This window comes from Triturus cristatus, chromosome 6, assembly GCF_964204655.1.
Source record: "Triturus cristatus chromosome 6, aTriCri1.1, whole genome shotgun sequence".
Classification (NCBI taxonomy): Eukaryota; Metazoa; Chordata; class Amphibia; order Caudata; family Salamandridae; genus Triturus; species Triturus cristatus.
Window position 1 is genome coordinate 74,665,283 of NC_140589.1, and position 19,737 is coordinate 74,685,019.

The following is a 19,737-nucleotide window of genomic DNA, read 5'->3' on the forward strand; positions in this document are numbered from 1 at the left end:
CCGGGTGAACGCTCTAAAGAGAGGGGCACAGCGTGTCTCCCGGTGCACGCGCATTCTGTGGGGTGAACGCTCTAACAGAGGGACACAGTGTGTCTCCAGGTGCAGGTGCATTCTGTGAGCCGGGTGACCGCTCTAACGCAAGGGCACAGCCTATCTCCCGGTGCAGGTGCATTCTGTGGGGTGAGCGCTCTAACAGAGGGACACAGGGTGTCTCCCGGTGCACGCTCATTCTGTGTGGTGAACGCTCTAACAGAGGGACACAGTGTGTCTCCCGGTGCACGCTCATTCTGTGGGGTGAACGCTCTAACAGAGGGACACAGGGTGTCTCCAGGTGCATGCGCATTCTGTGGGGTGAACGCTCTAACAGAGGGACACAGTGTGTCTCCCGGTGCACGCTCATTCTGTGGGGTGAACGCTCTAACAGAGGGACACAGGGTGTCTCCCGGTGCACGCGCATTCTGTGAGCCGGATGAACGCTCTAGCAGAGGGACACAGTGTGTCTCCCAGTGCACGCTCATTCTGTGGGGTGAGCGCTCTAACAGAGGGACACAGGGCGTCTCCCGGTGCACGCTCATTCTGTGGGTGAATGCTCTAACAGAGGGACACAGTGTGTCTCCCGGTGCACGCTCATTCTGTGGGGTGAACGCTCTAACAGAGGGACACAGGGTGTCTCCTGGTGCACGCGCATTCTGTGAGCCGGGTGAACGCTCTAACAGAGGGACACCGGGTGTCTCCCGGTGCAGGCACATTCTGTGAGCTGGGTGAATGCTCTAACAGAGGGACACTGGGTGTCTCCCGGTGCACGCTCATTCTGTGGGGTGAACGCTCTAATACGGGAACACAGCCTGTCTCCATGTGCAGGCACATTCTGTGAGCCGGGTGAACGCTCTAACAGAGGGACACAGCCTGTCTCCCAGTGCTGTCACATTCCATGAGCTAGATGAACGCTCTAACAGAGCTCTGTGAGCTTCACAAGCAGGAGGCAGGTGAGGAAGCCATACTGACGTGTGCTTTGATACTGCGATGAGGCTTGTCTCAGGTCCTCTGAGTACATATTGACTGAATAGGAGTCAATCAAAATGCAGCATTTTGGTTGTGTACAGATGTCGGGTTCGCAGTATGCAGGAAAAACTGTTACCCGAATACTGTAGAACTGTCGAACTGTCCTATAAAAATCCCTTCCTGTTCACTATGAACCATATAGGAATCTTTAGGTAAACAAACGTGCGGCATCCGGGATAACAAACTCAAAGTTTCAGAATCCCCTCTCCCCTTCCATCTTCCATTCCACCTTGGACCATTCAGAATTTCCAAGGTGCTAAGGACACATGGAGGCCTGGTGCAGGAAACTCTGTGGCAGTCGCTTGTAAGAATTTAGATATTTTTCAGCTTTTCACCAAAAATGTACACCTAGTTCCCTAACCTATATTTTTGTAGAGGGACTGCTTGAAGTAGGCGTTTCAGTTCCTGAAGGCAGCTTTTGTAGTGTCGGTGTCTGTAGGTCAGAGCGGTGATGAGGGGCTGGTGAAGGGCTTTACCACCAAGGAACAATGACCACCAAATCCAGCCGTTCTTAGACTCTGGAATGAGAACACAACATCGCACAGGGATATTTCTGTTCACCGCAGTTGTACTTTTATGCAAAAATATCTCAAATCATTCGTGCCAGCCATGTTTTGTTTCCACAAACTGTGGTTTGACTGTTGCCCATTGGTTTGCGCTCATGCAATGGCGCAACACTTTAATGTCACATTAAAAGTGGGTAAAGGTGGTCAGTGGGTCAGGGGTGGGAGACCACTTCAATAGGAGAACTCCCACAAGCCCACGAATGTGGGTATTCCCAACCTGATAGCGGGCGCTGTCCCACCCAGGATAAGGTCAGAGATTTACTCCTGGAAAGGGCGGGAGGAAGTCCATATCTGAGGAGGAAACTCACAACTTGCACGGGGGAAGGGATTTCTCCAGAGGAAGAAAACTTATTTTCCTGTTGAGGTAAAATTACAGTTGCAGCTGCACTTGAGCTCCGTTCATATCTGCTACATTCGAACATGAAGCATGACGTCAAGAAGCGGCGACCTGGACTTCACAAAATATTCACAGAAATGCTTCTAGAAAACTGTGACACGTGCAGCTTTGAATGAGTTCAACTGGAATCATCTGTGCAGTCCAAAAAAGTCAGTAATTTACTCCAAACGTAGAAGTAAGTCTACAGGAGTACATTTTGAATGTTCTCATTTTAGAGTCAAGCCCTAAGAGAGGAGGCATCAACAGAGAAAAGATGAGTGAGAATTAAAGTACGAAATGAAGAGACTGTTGAGAAGAAAAGAGTAAAAGAAGAAGGGATTGATAGTTCAAGAAGAACACAAGAGCGACAAGCGAGTGAGAGTGTGAAAAGGAGAGTAAGAGAATGAGAGCTAGTACAAGAAAAAATTGTTAAAAAAGATCAAAAGAGTGAGCGGCCCACGGGAGTGAGTAAGTGAGAGTGTGAACAAGACAATGAGAGCTAGTTGAAGTGAAGGGAGAGGAGAGAAGAAAAAAAGAGTGAGTGGTCAAGGGGAAATGAATAAGTAAGAGTGTGAACAACAGTGAGAGTGAGAGCTGGTGTAAGAGAGTGGTAGAAACAACAACAGAGTGAGTGGCCAAGCGGGAGTGAGTAAGGGAAAGTGTGAACAATAGAATGAGAAAGAGAGTTGGTGTAAGAGAAAGGAAGAAAGAAGAACAAAAGAGAGAGTGGTCAAAGGGGGAGTGAGTAAGGGAGAGTGTGAACAACAGAGTAAGAATGAAACCTGGTGTAAGAGAGTGGTAGAAACAACAATGAAATGAAATACCAGCGATTTGTAAAGCGCACAGCTACCTCCGGGGAGGTGTCCCGGCGCTGGGGGCCGTCGGGAAGATTAAGCGAGCTATTGCCCAGTGTCACAGGGTGCTGGACTAACTTGCTGCTGGCACCCGGGGATTGAACCGTGAACCCTGTGATCCGGAGTCAGGCACCCGGCCGCTTCACCACACCTCTTCCACAAGAACAACAACAGAGTGAGTGGCCAAGCGGGAGTGAGTAAGGGAGAGTGTAAATAATAGACTGAGAAAGAGAGTTGGTGTAAGAAAGGGGGAGAAAGAAGAGCAAAAGGGAGAGCAGTCAAAGGGGGAGTCAGTAAGGGGGAGTGTAAACAACAGAGTGAGAAAGAGAGTTGGTGTAAGAGAAGGGAAGAAAGAAGATCAAAAGAGTGAGTGGTCAAAGGGGGTGTGAGTAAAGGAGAGTGTAAACAGTAGACTGAGAAAGAAGAATAAAAGACTGAGTGGCCAAGGGGGTGTGTGTAACTGAGAGTGTGAACATGAGGGTGAGAATGAGAGTTGGTGCAAGAGAAGGGAAGAAAGAACAAGAAAAGAGTGAGCGGTCAAGAGGGAGTGAGTAAGGGAGACTGTGGAGCTGGTGTAAGAGAAGGGAAGAAAGAAGAGCAAAAGACTGAACAGCCAGGGGGGGAGTGGGTAAGTGAAAGTCTGAACAAGGGATTGGGAATAAGAGCTGATTGAAGGGGGGGACAGGACAAAAGCATGAGTGGCCAAGGGGAAGTGAGTAAGTGAGAGTGTGAACACAACAGTGAGCATGAAAAGTAGTGCAAGAGAAGAGGAGAACAAAGAACAAAAGAGTCAAAGAACTGTGGGGCATACCAGCAACAACCGGCGATAATTATCGCTAAGCGCATTTAGCGCTAGGATAATTATCGCCGGCTAGCGTGGATTTTTATCGCTGAGATAGCGTACTATTAGCAACGCTTATCTCAAAAGCGATAAAAATCCTAGCGCTAACTGCCAAACGTGAGATTAACGCTGGAAACCCAGTGATAATCTTACGCAATGTGGCGTTAGCTTGCTGATAGAGACTCACAAACTTAGCCATGATATCCACCTTCCATAGGATATCATGGCTAAGTCAGTCCTGAAGCAGGCGTAAGGAAAGTAGCGATAACAGGGATTATCGCTACTTTTCTTGCCGCTATGCTTCATAGCGTGGGCCTTGATGATAGGAGAAATGTCGCTTAGCGACATTTCTCCTGTCATGTTAGGTCAGGAACACCCACTTTGCATCTCATTAGAGATGCAAAGCTGGGCGTTAAGATTTCGTGAGCTAAAGCAAGGTTTCACACGTTAGCGTGGCCTTGCTAATTATGCGATAAAATTATCGCTGCTTTTTGGCCACAAAAGCAGCGATAATTTTCTATCGCCTCCTTGTAAATATGCCCCATAGTAAGTGAGAACATGTACTCACACTTGGGAGAGGGGGAGATTGAGCAAGACCTGAGAGAGGTGTAAAGGAAAGAGGGAAGAGGCTAGAGGGAGTGCAATAGAGGGGCGAGATAGAGTGCTGACCAAGGAAACCTAAAGACAGACCGACGGAGATACAAAGTGACCAACAGAAAGACAAACGAGAAACAATTGGACATACAGAGACAGTGGTCAAGAAAGAGAAGAGACATCTTCAGACAGCCACAAAGGAGGGACGGTTCCCAGATGTGTGGAGAGTGCACCCGAGCAGGGTTTGAAAGTGTTCCTGCCTCTTCCACTGATGAACAAGTTGAAAAGATGTCACTGAGCGGGGGGAGCCTTCGCCTGGCCGCATCCATCATTCACTGCAGAATAAAACACCCCAGTGCCTCAATTAGCAGCTTGGCATTCTTTCAGAGAGATGTTTACGAAGTTCAGACACGCAGAGCAAGAAGCTGCAGAAACATTTGGAAACAGTTTTCTGCTTCCGTTCCACCCGTGCCACAAACTCCAACTCATTACATCCGGTGTGACCCGTCGCTTCTTCTTGTGGTGCCGGCTCCTTGCCGCTGGTGATGCGCTCATAGTGCCAATATCAGCAACTGTAGTCACATAACACACATAATACATCAATAAACCACACGACACTTTTGTAAGTGGAGTAATATTGCTGCAGGTTTATTAGCATAACCAATATGCAAACATGGTGAGTTATCTTACGGGCGATCCCAGGGCAGGCCAACCCCTATGCCGCCTGCCCGTCTGATAAGCCTAAATTACACCGTGGCAGTCGCCAATTGGTGCATACCAAATCTTGGGAGGGGCCACCCCTCCCATCCATGGACCACCAGTCCACTTGCTTACTCACGCCCCCCCGAAAGAGGTGGGCGGAGCGTATTATGGCAGCCCCTGGTTGCTCAGACCCACAACCGCTCGTAGGACTAACGGGGCGCCGTAGTTCTTCCAGGGGACAACGCTAAGACATCCCTGGGTATCCTGGCTTAGCACCACGCTGTGCTGCTGCATGAAGGACCCCTTGGTATCTGCAGACTCTGGATCGTCCTGTAACTCCTCCTGCAACACAAAAAAACATGTTAGAAAAACCTAATCCCCCCTCACACCTTGTACCTCCGGCTGCCGGGTAAGCGGAGGGGCGGGCAAGGCGAGACGGCGAGGGACAAGAGGGCGAAGGATGGGCGGGGACAGCCTAAATACCCCTGTCCCCTCCCCCCTCCCCGGAAATGGATCGGGCCGGACGTCTTCCCTGACCGTGACCCAGGGACTAGACCGGCGACTCCAGTGCCTTCCTGTGGCACTAAGGCGGCCGCCCTTTATAGGGGGGCTGCTGCGCAACCCCCCCGGACAGCCTTGCATAGTGCCAATATCGGCAACTGTAGTCACATAACACACATAATACATCAATAAACCACACAACACTTTTGTAAGTGGAGAAATATTGCTGCAGGTTTATTAGCATAACCAATATGCAAACATGGTGGGTTATCTTACGGGCGATCCCAGGGCAGGCCAGCCCCTATGCCGCCTGCCCGTCTGATAAGCCTAAATTACACCGTGGCAGTCACCAATTGGTGCATACCAAATCTTGGGAGGGGCCACCCCTCCCATCCGTGGACCACCAGTCCACTTGCTTACTCACGCCCCCCCGAAAGAGGTGGGCGGAGCGTATTATGGCAGCCCCCGGTTGCTCAGACCCACAACCGCCCGTAGGACTAACGGGGCGCCGTAGTTCTTCCAGGGGACAACGCTAAGACATCCCTGGGTATCCTGGTTTAGCACCACGCTGTGCTGCTGCATGAAGGACCCCTTGGTATCTGCAGACTCTGGATCGCCCTGTAACTCCTCCACAGCCTTGGGAGTGGCCACCGTCAATACCAGGGCCCTCCACCAAGGTAGGCCTTTTTACTTACAACATGCTGATTACCGGGCTTCTCCCAGGTCCAGCCAAAACAAGTCTTAGCCCATACAGGACCGGAGGCCAGCATGCCCCTTCAGGACAGGTGCCCCCATCCTTTCTAAACTCCCCGTGGATTTTTGACTGAATTGACCTGAAACCTATAAATAGGCGTTGGTCCAATGTTACCTTTGCATGGCTGAAGAACAATACCTTTGACAAGCCACTCCTGCCAGGCAGTGCCAATGCGAGAGGAGGTAAGAGTTGACAAGCCCGCCTTACTTCCTCTTTCACTCAGTTGTCTGAGTCTAGCACTAGTCGGAGTATGACCATCGCATTCCGTCAGTCACCACCCAATGTGAAGCCTTGCCCTCCCAAACTTCTGCTAGTATACCAGTGAGCAGACAGGACAGAGTGACCCAGAGGGGAACCAACGTGTAAAATACCTCTCTATTTTGAATACTGGGCATGCCAATTGTTCTCCTGCTACTTTGTAGCCCAAACGTGTTTCCCAGGGGTTTCCCCCAATCATATGGACCAACCGCCCCCGTTGGAAGGCAACTTCCACAACCTGCACAGCTGTCAGCCAGTGCTGGAGGGCGGGAGAAAGTAGCCGTTACCGTCACTCAAATCAATGGCACCTGTTTCATCGAACTCAAGGACGGCATACTAAGTGAACCTACCAGGATCTGCATCTTGCGTTTCCCCCCAAACCTATGTACCATGTCGCCCCGGTAGGAAGGCAACTTCCACACCTGCATCGCTGCCAGGCAAGGCTGCAGGGCGGGGGAAATTACCCGTTACCGATACTCAAATCAATGGTACCTGTTTAAATCGAACTGCACCTGTGACCAGAGGTCGGACCCAAGCACCCCTAAGTTCTGTCGCTCGACCTGCCTGTTAACATGAATCCCAGGGCAGACCACAGGCATCTAACCCAAGCTTGGCCATGCCTGAGCTAAAACATCTCTGAAAGGCATGACACAGGCTAACCACCAGCATTGCATTCAAAATGTTCGCTGACAACTGCCAAGGAAAATGCGCATAACCGAAGCAACTGGTACCATGCCATCAAATTATCAATCTAACCTTCTATGACTGCAAAATGTGCTCTTGTGGTTGTCCGGATAGTGCTCCCTCCCATCCATATCAGCCCTAACCAGGCAACCCGCACCCTTTTGGCACTGGCACACTGCCGCCCCAGCAGACAGAGAGTGCCTGTTCGTAAGTAGCCCCAACCTTACTCATGTCACTGACGGTATCCCAGGGTATGATGACACTCAGCTGACTCTACTGCTGAGTGCACGTTGCACCATCACCGGTATGTCTGTGCCTGTACCGTGACTGGCTGCAAAGTTAGAAGCATTGCCAGCCCCAGTCTTGTGCGAAAATAGAAGCTTTACAGCAGCTGATGCTATTGATGGTACACTTAACCTGATGAATCAGAATGTAATTCCCTTACTGCTGGTGTGCACGAACCCACAGCCATTGGCTCTCCATGGTTCAATACCTTCCTGCTAATAATGGTTTCCTTGAAGAATGTTGACAAATCTATGTTCTGCAATGGCGGGACTGCAAGATCTAATGAGTTTCTAGAAGGACACCTCGTTCACACCCCAAAATTACCACTTATCGCCGAGTTGCCTGTGCAGGGGCAACCTGTCAAAGTATCCAACGCAACCAAGAAGACTAGCCTTACCCAGAACAGTAACCCCAACTGGCCCTGAAGCGAGACAAACCATGCAAGGGCAACTCAGCAGCCTCCCTCCGACTTTCATGCTGGTTATAAGCTCAACAGGTTGACCGCTGATAGCTCCGTTCCCCGTGTGACCCCTGCTTGCCATCTTTGCCAGGGGGGGGGTGGGGGTTCAGGGATACTTAGCATGCCCCATTCTACCAGTGCCTAAAAGACCTTTGTCAAGCTGCCTGGCCTAATGATTCTGGCCCTGCACTAGAAGCTCCCGCTTCGGCCTTGGGTCAAACGATTAGCCAGGAACATTGCTTAGCAGAGTGTGCTGCAAGGTTCTGCCTCCCCATTCATCGCATCCAGTTATGTAATCAACATTCATCAGCCACCTACAGCAGGCAGGACTAGGACTCCAAGAGTCACATCAGGAATCACAGCCACAACGCCGGGAACGGACGTGCTCTCCCCAACCTACTGATGCACAGACTGCTTGCATACTGCTCACAGTATGGCTGAGACAAAAGAGGCAGTTAATTTCAAGCCCCTTTAGATGAACGTTAGACAGACCCGAAAGGGAGAATCATGTGAAATGAGGTAGGGACCACCACACCCGCCTGTGTATCAGCCCCGGTGAATTTTGTCATGACCCTTACTACGCTTTTTTTTTTTTTACATTCAGTGTAAAATATCTGTAACCATAAAAATCGTAATGAATGTTTTTTGATGCTACTGATAGAGGAAGCATGCATATGTCTATCACATGTAGTATTGAGGTCCATGACTATTTTCAACTCTCCCAACTGTGATATTTACATTTAGTTATTTTCCCTGATTTAGGAATTTAAGTCAGGGGGACCCTTGTTATCACATACACAAAGGACCCATACCCACCAAGCCTTTGCTGTAAAATTTCAGACAAAACCAGCTTACAGGTGTGTGTCGAAACCCAACTTACAGGTACTCATAATCGACCACAGTAGGAAAATTACTGCATGTGCCTGCCGAGCTCTGACCCTGTGACTGTGAGATCAAACACAACCTCCTGCCCGTGCATACCAATGAATATAGCCCGTAAATTGCTGTTGTGCTGTGCGAGATGTCGGGTGCCGCTAGGAGCTCCCTCTCTTGTTACCTGTGGTTACTCATCCTGTCACCCCGGAGCTGTGGCCAGCCAGGACTGTTGGCGATGTCGCTGTCACTGTTACGCTGTCGTTGTAACAAATAACTACTCTGTAGATAAACGCATGACCTAAACATCCATGTACCTCACACTGAAAATCCCTTTCAGGAGTGTCGTTTAAACCTTTCCCTTCCTATGACTATGGGGTCAACTTAGTGTATACGTCCCTATGCACGTGTGGTACTCCTATCCTCCCAGGAGGATGAAATGCTGAGAGGACTTGTGTGACAAAAAGAGGTCTAAAGCCTTAGTGCCAATTATATATAAACTGACAGTATCCTTCCTCACAGTGGACATGTAAGACCTGCACTGTATAAATACCCCATCTAGGGGTTCTAGGGGCAAGACTAGTTGGAGGAATGTTCCGTGGGAACGCTGAGTTCTCCTTGGTCGGCCCCTGGGCCAACTGCGTATCCCAAGCGCGGCCCTTCACCGGCAGAACTGCTCGCCCAGCGCAAAATATAACTTCTTGTCCATACCAAAGAGCATACTAAGCCTGGGTTGAGTAGGAACCTCCTGATATGCTTCCAGGATATTCGTAATGTTCCTTGTTTCCTGATATGTGCTGCTACCCATAAGTGTGGCCCCATAGCCTGATGCGAAGCCCATGAACACACGTTCATTGTAACGTGACCATGTGCACTCCCGGCCAGATCCAGGTAAGCGGCGAGGGCAGCCGTGACAAATCAACACCCTCCCCTGGAAGGGAAGCAATGAGTAATGGACACTTAAATGTTAGACATCTGAGAGGCATAGTCATGTTCACGAATCCCCAATCGTCTTCCTTTCATTTGTTTGGCAAGCTTCCCTCTCGTGAACTTCTACCTATGTCGAATCATGTACTACACCGCGTCTCATAATGTGTTGAGCTATGTCGCTATGATACAAGTGACCAATGAACGTTCCAATATTCTATTTTTTTGCACGGCCAGCAGTGCTCTTCAATTCTACTATTGTCAGGAAAAGCTTCATAAAGTCATGATTGCTTGGGCGGTATGTTGAGCACACCACAAACACATTTCCCTAGCTGCGGTAGTATGAAATATTATCCATTAAAGGCCAAAATGGTCTAAGCTGCATTTCTTACCCCCGAGGACCGCACATCCAGGTGGAAGACGAAGCATATTCGCGAGCAAGGCAGAAGCCCCAGACTGCTGGCTGCTGTCAAAAACAGGCTACGGCCCCACCCTACAAAGCACATTGCAACCTGTCAAATAATGAAACATGGCATCCCTGCAGTGCCACCTTCAATTGCGTCCGGTGTAACGAGGGGAAAATCGTCACTTGTATTTCTTTTCCAGTCTCTACAATGAGGATGCAGCACTGAATCTACGCTTAGTCTAGGGGTTCGCCCTGCCTGTGAGCCTCTGCACTCGGCCAGGCACCCGCCCCCCGGGCTGCTCTGTCAGAAGCCACACCACATGAGGCAAACGACCAGGCCAGCAAAGACATTGTACTTAATTATTGTACCTGTTAATTACGAAAGAAAAAGGAGTCTGTTGTCTCCCCCCCCCCAGCAGATCTAGCGCGAAGGGAGGAAAGTCGCAATACATGCCCCAGCCCCCGCCGAGTAAAGTATGCTACAGGAGCCGCCGAGTAAAATAGGAGATGGCCCGCACGTGAATTGGACCGCGGCCATATAGGCCCACAGAAGAACTAGGTTGGGCCATCCGGCCAGGCTCCTAATCCCTGCACATGTCTCCCCCGTTGCACTAAAGCAGTACCCCAATTACTGCAACTATACTACCTTTCTATAGGACACAGACAAATGCTAGCCACAGAACTCTGCCCCCATGCCATAACCCCATTTGCTAGCGTTCGGCCACTGCCACCCAACGCTGTAATACCAACGCATGAACCTCACGTGAGGGGGTGCCATGCCGACAAGACCCATGCCACTGCCTAGCCGCTTGTGTTGTTGCCGAACCCGGGCTCTTCACTTGCTACGCCCTAACGGGCAGCAGGGGGGGGCGACCCTGCCCCTCCCCCTTCCAGCATGCTCACGGTCCCCTCCCCCTTCCAGCATGCTCATGGGCACACATGGTAATGGGAAATAGAGCCAGGTGGTGACTCGGGGCCAGCCTGCTGGTGTGTCTGGCTCAGACACGTCCATGAAGTCCTATCTCTAACTTCTGCACAGTTTAGCTATCTCAGTGCACAGACTTCTTGTGCACAGCGGGCTGATACCCGCCCTTGCACCCATTAGGGCTATCTCAGACCTCAACTCCCTGAATATAGAGCAGCCTACTCGGGCCAGTACTGCTGGTGTGTCTGACCCCGACGCGTGCATGTAGTCCTATCTCTGATTTCTGGACCGCTAGCTATCTCAGCATCCTGTAGAACCACTGTAGGCCTCCCATCCAAATGCTAACCAGGCCCGACCCTGCTTAACTTCCCAAAACGGACCCTGCACATCTGCTAACATGAGGGAGGAAGCGTGCACACAAATAGACAAAGGTCGAGCGCCCTAACCGATATGCCAACTCCTCTCCCCAAGATGGTGCGCATACCCGCCTGTACTGATGAGAACGCGACCGCGATGCTCGAACCCTGGATCGCAACAATACTAATTGCAGGTACACCATGACGCCCTGCCGCCCGGAGGATTACGGGAGCACCGTCGACAAACACATTCATGGACTGGAGAGTAAGGGGATAGGCCAGAATTAAATAGTGGACGCGACCCCGAGGCTCGAACCCTCGATTCCGGCACCACAGTCCGGATTGCTAATGGCGCGGGAAAAGCCCCGGAGGAAATGGGGCGCATCGCAGAACAACTGATGTGGACGCGACCGCGAATCAGTGATCGCAAAGTGTTTATATAGCGCGAACTCGAGCAAGGGATTGGACGCTATAGTAGCACCGTATTTACGTTACCATTCAGGTAGGGGAGATAACGTGAAATGCGCACCCGAATCCCAGACTGGGGACGCGATCTCGGGCTCGAGCCGGGTCGGCGGCAATAGCTCTCTGATCAACTGATCGCCACCGACGATCTCAGGTTTGCTGAGCCCCTTCTTCGCGCCACATAGATCGGGGACGCCCGATCCCCAAGGCCGCCTGGGGCACGCTCGAGTCTTGTCGCTAGACCGGAACACGACAAGGCTAGTGCTGCATTCAAGCAGCGCGACTTGACCCGATGGCACTGGCGCGCCCATCATAGCACCGTATCTACGCTACACCTCGGCACAAGTTTCACCTTTCTCGGATCTACACGACCTGCTCCCTTGCTAGCCACAACAAAGCATATGCTAGCCACAACAAAGCATATTTATATAGCGCGAACTCGACCCGAACAATGGAGCGCTCTGCATAGCACCGCATCCCACACACACATTCAGATACAGGGAGAACACGAGATATGCCCAGAATCACACGATGTGGACGCGACCTCGAGGCTCAAACCCTGGTTCCCGCCCCAGAGGCAGCAGCGCAGCCGGTGGAACACATCCTCTCCGGAGCAGAAGTGATACCCCCAAGGATTGGCGCGCGCACCGTGCAACACCTTATTCACACACACGTTGAGGCACTGGGAGATGAAGAGACTAGCCCCGCATCGCAGAATGCGGACGAGACCTCGGGGCACGAACCCTTGTAAACTGCACCAGAGGCGGCAGCGCAGTCGACGGAGCACATCCTCACCTGCACAAGCAGACTCCACCAATTTGCCACCGAAAGCTCAGGGGCACAGCCCAGAGTCCTACCGCCCCTAAACACAAGCCAAAACCTGGCCTCTGCTGCGTGGCACAACCCATTGATCCCCATAAGTACCGACCCAAGAACCACAGCCGGGACCCGAACCTGTGCCAAACAGGGGCCCCTACAGTCGATGCCCTAGCCCCCCGAGCCACTGGCACCGACTTGCGCTGCACACGGGGGGGGGGGTAGGAGACGATAACGGCCAACGGCCTCAGGCATACTGGGCACCCCCTCGTGCCACATGAGTCGGGAGCCCGGCCACAAAGGCCAGGACGCTAGACGCTTGCACCTCCCCCCGCCCGTGGTAGTCCGTACCACAGGGCCCTGTCAACCCGGTGCTGCCCAGGGACAGGACTGGGGCGGGGGAAGGCCAGCAAGCGTCTCACCGCTCTCACGAAGGACGGAGGACGAACTGTGAACAACGACATGCAAGGCGAGACGGCAAGGGACAAGAGGGCGAAGGATGGGCGGGGACAGCCTAAATACCCCTGTCCCCTCCCCCCTCCCCGGAAATGGGTCGGCCGGACGTCTTCCCTGGCCGTAGCCCAGGGACTAGACCGGCGACTCCAGTGCCTTCCTGTGGCAGTAAGGCGGCCGCAAGGCTGCGCAACCCCCCCCCGGCAGCCTTGCATGAAGTCTGAGGGGTCCTCCAATCACGAAGTCTGAGGGGTCCTCCAATCACGAAGTCTGAGGGGTCCTCCAATCGAATTACTCTGCAAGAAAAGGCCTGGGTGCCATCAATGGTTGCAAATTTTCCCTACACACACTTCTATGAACTGGAGCAGTGGTTGTTCGTCCACTGTGGCGGAGTAGCATCACCCCCCACTCTCCCACCACCCTTAAAAGTAGAAAAATGAACCCAATAAACCAAGCTTTTTATTGTTTTATTTTTCAAGTTGTACGTGCTGCGTCCTGGGGCGTGGCCATTGCGGGGCAGTCTAGAGAGGGAGTGGTGGGCAGCACTGCCAGCTGTCCAGCCGTCTCAGGCTGGCCAAATCCACATGCGCACTGAGCTGTCTCAAACCCAGCTGTTTTGCTGAGTTAGAGACAGCAAAGCACAGGTTCCCGGTCTCTGGGAGTACAAAGTCCCAGCACTCAGGCAAATCCTGACGCTGCTTTCTAATATGAAAGCAGCATCAGGATTGGCCGCAGGGGACCCTGTGCTGGTGCGACAAGATGACACGGAGAAGAGCGTCGGGCGGCAGGCAGAAAGTGAGTTTGTTTTATTTTCATTTTTAAATGTTTGATATATATGTGTTGAATGGAGCAGAAGGTGCATAGACCTTCTACCTAGCCATCATCCCATAATACTGTAGCGTCCTACTCCAGCTTGGGTACATGCAAATGACCATGCCACACGTGGAGCTTGGTATTACACGTCTTTATTTCTCAACGTGTAACAATGAGCTGAACATTCTACATCATGAATTCTATCCCCCATGCAATTATGTCACTGTTCTACGGTGTCTGTCAGAGGAGATCTCCTGAGAAGATTGAGCTTCTGGTTGGTTCAGATGTAGCTAATGACCCAGGCTCAGTGAGTCCTCCTAGAAAGAAGGTATCTGCCCCGCATAGCAATAAGTGGTTGTAAGAAGGAGGCTGTGGTGGTGTTTGGGGACTCTGAGGAAAGGGGGGAAGGGCTGCATCATGAGACTGCTACATCCCCAAGAATCTTACTCCTCATTACCGTAGCACAGGTCAACAACCCACAGCTAGCATTCTTCATCCCCACAGTACGTGATCAGTGAGACACCACTCTTCTCCCTGCCTGACCTCCATCTTGGGAACCGCACTGATGTACTTTGCCCCAAAATAGGACCCGCCATGTGGTCTGAAGAGCAAGGCGAGCATCACTGGGGCAGGGCAGCGTCACAGTGGGGAGATAAGATCTTGTAACGGTTCCGTCCCGCTCTCAGACCCATAAGGGCCTTCATATGAGTCTGCAGGGAGCACAGGATCAGGTGCAAGCACTGTATGCCCAATCCTGGTATTCCCGGTTTTGTGGTAATGCCACACTCACACTATCCCCGTCCCCCCATGCATTTTCTAACAATACCTGGCAACGTGCCTGAGCACAAGAGATTTTAGATTGTCTCTGGAGTGCAAGAATGTTAAATTTATTTCTGGATTGCAGAGAATTTCAGTTTCTTTCAAAAGTTCAGAAACATTCAGTTAATTTCTAGAGCCCATGGGCCTTCTGGTCATGCCAGGAACACAGGAGCTTTCAGTTCCTTTCTAAAGTGCATGAGCCTTTAGTTCCTTTCTAAAGTGCATGAGCCTTCAGTTCCTTTCTGGAGCACACACGCTTTCAGTTCCTTTCTGGAGTGCATGGCCCTTCAGTTCCTTCCTGGAGCACAGGAGCTTTCAGTTCTTTTCTGGAGCACATGGGCTTTCAGTTCCTTTCTAAAGTGCCTGAGCCTTCAGTTCCTTTCTGAGCACAGGAGCTTTCAGTTCCTGGAGCACAGGAGCCTTCAACTCCTTTCTGGAGCACAGTAGGTTTCAGTTCATTTCTGGAGGGAATGAGCCTTCAGGTCCTGGAGCACAGGAGCTTTCAGTTCCTGTCTGGAGCACAGGGGCTTCAATTTCCTTTCATAAGTGCCTGAGCCTTCGAGTCCTTTCTGGAGCACAGGAGCTTTCAGTTCCTTTCTGGAGCACAGGAGCTTTCAGTTCCACCCTAAAGTGTCTGATCTTTCAGGCATGGCCGGACTGCGAACCAAAACCGTCCATGGCAAACAGCTCAGCCGGCCTGGGGGGGTGGTTAGGAGGACTGCTGCAGCTCTTGTTACGGGTGACCGATATTGCAGCCATACTGCAAAACCAGCCTCCGGTAACAAAAATGACCCCCCAGGGGTACAAAACTGGACACCTTCCTGACGGCACACCGGGGAGACCACTGCTACACGTTACGGCCAGTTCAGGTCCTTTCTGGGGCAAAAGAGCTTTCTGTTCCATTCTGGAGTGCATGAGCCTTTAGTTCCTTTCTGGAGTACAGGAACCTTCAGTTCCTTTCTTAAGTGCCTGGGGCTTCAGGTCTTTTGTAGAGCATTAGAGCTTTCAGTTCCTTTCTGAAGTTCATGAGCCTTCAGTTCCTTTCTGAAGTTCATGAGCCTTCAGTTCTTTTGCGGAGAGCATGAGCCTTCCGTTTCAGGAGCACAGGAACTATCAGTTCCTTTCTGGAGCACAGGAGTTTTTAGTTCTTTATCAAAGTGCCTAAGCCTTCAGGTCCCTTTCGGAGCACAGGAGCTTTCAGTTCGTTATTGGAGCACAGGAGCTTTCAGTTCCTTTCTAAAGTGCCTGAGCCTTCAGGTCCTTTCTGGAGCGCATGAACTTTCAGTTCCTTTCTGAAGTGCCTAAGCCTTCAGGTACCTTCTGGAGCACACAGCTTTAAGTTCCTTTCTGGAGCACAGGAGCTTTCAGTTCCTTTCTAAAGTGCCTGAGCCTTCAGGTCCTTTCTGGAACACAGGAGCTTTCAGTTCCTTTCTGGCGTGCCTGGCCCTTCAGTTCTTACCTTGAGCATAGGAACTTTCAGTTCCTTTCTGGAGCACAGAAGCCTTCTGTTCCCTTCTGGAGGACAGGAGATTTCAGTTCCTTTCTGGAGCACAGGAGCTTTCAGTTCCGTTCTGGAGCAAAGGAGCCTTCAGTTGCTGGAGCAAAGGAGCTTTCGGTTCCTTCCTGGAGCACAGGAGCTTTCATAATTTTTCTGGAGCACACATGCTTTCAATTCCTTTCTGGAGCACAGAAGCTTCAGTTCTTGGAGCACAGGAGTTTTCAGCTCCTTTCTGGAGCACACGAGCCTTCAGTTCCTTTCAGGAGGACAGGAGCTTTCAGTTCCTTTCTAGAGCACAGGAGCTTTCAGTTCCATTCTGGAGCATGGGAGCCTTCAGTTGATGGCGCAAAGGAGCTTTCAGGTTCTTTCTGGAGCACAGGAGCTTTCATATTCATTCTGGAGCACAGGAGCTTTCAGTAAATTTCTGGAGGACAGGAGCTTTCAGTTCCTTTCTGAAGCCCAGGAACTTTCAGTTCCTTTCTGGAGGACAGGAGCTTTCAGTTCCTTTCTGCAGCACCTGAACTTCCAGTTCCTTTCTGAAGTTCCTGAAGCTTCAGGTCGTTTCTAGAACACAGGAGCTTTCAGTTATTTTCTGGAGGACAGAAGCTTCCAATTCCTTTCTGGAGCACAGGAGCTTGCAGTTCCTTTCTGGAAAACAAGCTTTCAGATCCTTTCTGGAGCAATGGAGGTTTCAGTTCCTTTCTGGAGCACAGGCCTTTTCAGTTCCTTTCTGGAGCATGGGAGCTTTCAGTTCCTTAATGGAGCTCAGAAGCTTATTGTTACTTTCTGGAGTGCCTGAGGCTTCAGGTCCTTCCTGGAGCACATGAGCTTTCTGTTCCTTTCTGGAGCACAGGAGCTTTCAGTTCCTAGCTGGAGCAGTTGAACTTTCAGTTTCTTTCTGGATCACAAGAGCTTTTAGTTCCTTTCTAGAGTGCCTGAGCCACCAGGTCCTTTCTGTAGCACATGAGCTTTAAGTTCCTCTCTAAAGTGCCTGAATCTTCAGCTCCTCTCTGGAGCATAGGAGCTTTTAGTTCCTTTCTGGAGGACAGAAGCCTTCACTTATTGGAGCACAGGAGCTTTCAGCTCCTTTCTGGAGCACAGGAGCCTTCAGTTCCTTTCTGGAGGACAGGAGCTTTAATTTCCTTTTTGGAGCACAGGAGCTTTCAGCTCCTTTCTGGAGCGCAGGAGCCTTCAGTTCCTTTCTGGATGACAGGAGCTTTAATTTCCTTTTTGGAGCACAGGAGCTTTCAGTTCTGTTCTGGAGCACAGGTGCTTTCATATTCTTTCTGGAGTCAGGAGCTTTCAGTACATTACTGGAGGACAGGACCTTTCAGTTCCGTTCTGGAGCACAGGAGCTTTCAGTTCCTTTCTGGAGGACAGAAGCTTTCAGTTCCTTTCTGGAGCACAGGAGCTTTCAGTTCCTTTATGGAGCACAGAAGCTTTCCGTTCCTTTCTGCAGCATAGGAACTTTCAGTTCCTTTCTGAAGTTCCTGAAGCTTCAGATCCTTTCTAGAACACAGGAGCTTTCAGTTACTTTCTGGAGGACAGGAGCTTCTAATTCCTTTCTGGAGCACATGAGCTTGCAGTTCATTTCTGGAAAATAAGCTTTTTGATCGTTTCTGAAGCATGGGAGCTTTCAGTTCCTTTCTGGAGCACAGAAGTTTTCTGTTCGTTTCTGTAGTGCCCAAGGCTTCAGGTCCTTTCTAGAGCACAGGAGCTTTCAGTTCCTTTATGGAGCACATTAGCTTTCAGTTCGTTTCTGGAGTGCATGGCACTTCAAGTCCTTCCTGGCGCACATTTCCTTTCTGGAGCAGAGGAGATTTCAGTTCCTATCTGGAGCAGTTGAACTTTCAGTTTCTTTCTGGACCACAAGAGCTTTTAGTTCCTTTCTAGAGTGCCTGAGCCGTCATTTCCTTTCTGAAGCACATGAGCTTTCAGTTCCTTGTTGAAGTGCCTGAGGCTTCAGGTCCTTTCTAGAACACAGTAGCTTTCAGTTACTTTCTGGAGGATAGATGCTTCCAATTCTTTTCTGGAGCACAGGAGCTTACAGTTCCTCTCTGAATGACAGAAGCTTTCTGATCCTTTCTGGAGCATGGGAGATTTCAGTTCCTTTCTGGAAAACAGAAGCTTTCAGTTCCATTCTGGAGCACTGGAGCTTTCATTTCCTTTCTGGAGCACAGAAGCTTTCAGTTCCTTTCTGGAGTGCCTGAGGCTTCAGTTCCTTTCTGCAGCACGAGCTTTCAGTTCTTTATGGACTGCATGGCCTTCAGGTCCTTCCTGGAGCACATGAGCCTTCTGTTCCTTTCTGGAGCACAGGAGGTTTTAGTTCCTTTCTGGAGCACGGGAGCTTTCAGGTTCTTTCTGGAGCACAGGAGCTTTCAGTTCCTTTCTGGAGCACAGGAGCTTTCTGTTCCTTTCTGGAGAACAGGGGCTTTCAGTTCCTTTGTAGAGCACAGGAGCTTTCAGTTCCTTTCTGGAGCAACAAAGTTTCAGGTCCTTTCTAAAGCACAGGAGCTTTCAGTTCCTTTCTGGAGGACAGAAGCTTCCAATTCCTTTCTGGCGCACTGGAGCTTTCAGTTCCTTTCTGGAGCACAGAAGCTTTCTCTTCCTTTCTGGAGCACGGAGCTTTCAGTCCCTTCCTGGAGCACAGGAGCCTTTAATTCTTTTTTAGAGCACAGGAGCTTTCAGTACCCTTCTGGAGCACATGAGCTTTCAGTTCCTTTCTGGAGTGCATGGCCCTTCAGTTCCTTTCTGGTGCACAGGAGCCTTTGGGTCCTTCCTAGAGCACAGGAGCCTTCAGTTTCTTCTTGGAGTGTATAAGCCTTCAGTTCCTGGTTCACAGGAGCCTTCAGTTCCTTTCTGGAGCACAGGAGCCTTCAGTTTGGGGAGCACAGGAGTCTTCAGTTACTTTCTGGAGCACAGATGCCTTCAGTTTCTTGGAGCACAGGAGCCTTCCATTCCTGGAGCACAGGAGCTTTCATTTCTTGGAGCACAGGAGTCTTCAGTTTCTTTCTGGAGCACATGAGCATTCACTTCCTGGAGCACAGAGGCCTTCAGTTCCTTCCTGGAGCACAGAAGCCTTCAGTTTCTTGGAGCACAGGAGCCTTTAGTTCCTTTCTGGAGCACTTGAGCCCTCAGGTCCCTTCTAGAGCACAGGAGCTTTCAGTACCTTTCTGGAGGACAGGAGCTTTCATGTCCTTTCTGGAGCACAGGAGCCTGCAATTCCTTTCTGGAGTGCAGGGCCCTTCAGTTCCTCCCTGGTTCACAGGAGCCTTCTGTTCCTTCCTAGAGCACATGAGCCTTCAGTTTCTTTCTGGAGTGTGTGAGCCTTCGGTTCCTGGTGCAGGAGCCTTCAGTTCCTTTCTGTGTGCAGCAGATGAACCGCTGCATGCGTAAGGCAAGACCGTCTGTTCCCGTCCAAGCCCGGACTGGACCCGGGCCAGGACCCC

The 19,737-nt window shown here is 50.9% G+C and overlaps 1 protein-coding gene and 1 long non-coding RNA gene across 4 annotated transcripts in view; one reads left to right on the forward strand and one right to left on the reverse strand.

Annotated features, from left to right (window-relative positions):
- MDGA1 (MAM domain containing glycosylphosphatidylinositol anchor 1) overlaps positions 1–19,737 on the forward strand; it is a 1,057,897-nt gene that overhangs the window by 781,084 nt on the left and 257,076 nt on the right. The window lies entirely within an intron of this gene.
- LOC146813779 (uncharacterized) overlaps positions 4,975–19,737 on the reverse strand; it is a 303,254-nt gene continuing 288,491 nt past the window's right edge. Inside the window, exon 4 of the long non-coding RNA XR_014962898.1 lies at positions 4,975–5,337. This is a non-coding gene — a long non-coding RNA (uncharacterized LOC146813779). The remainder of the gene's footprint in view (positions 5,338–19,737) is intronic.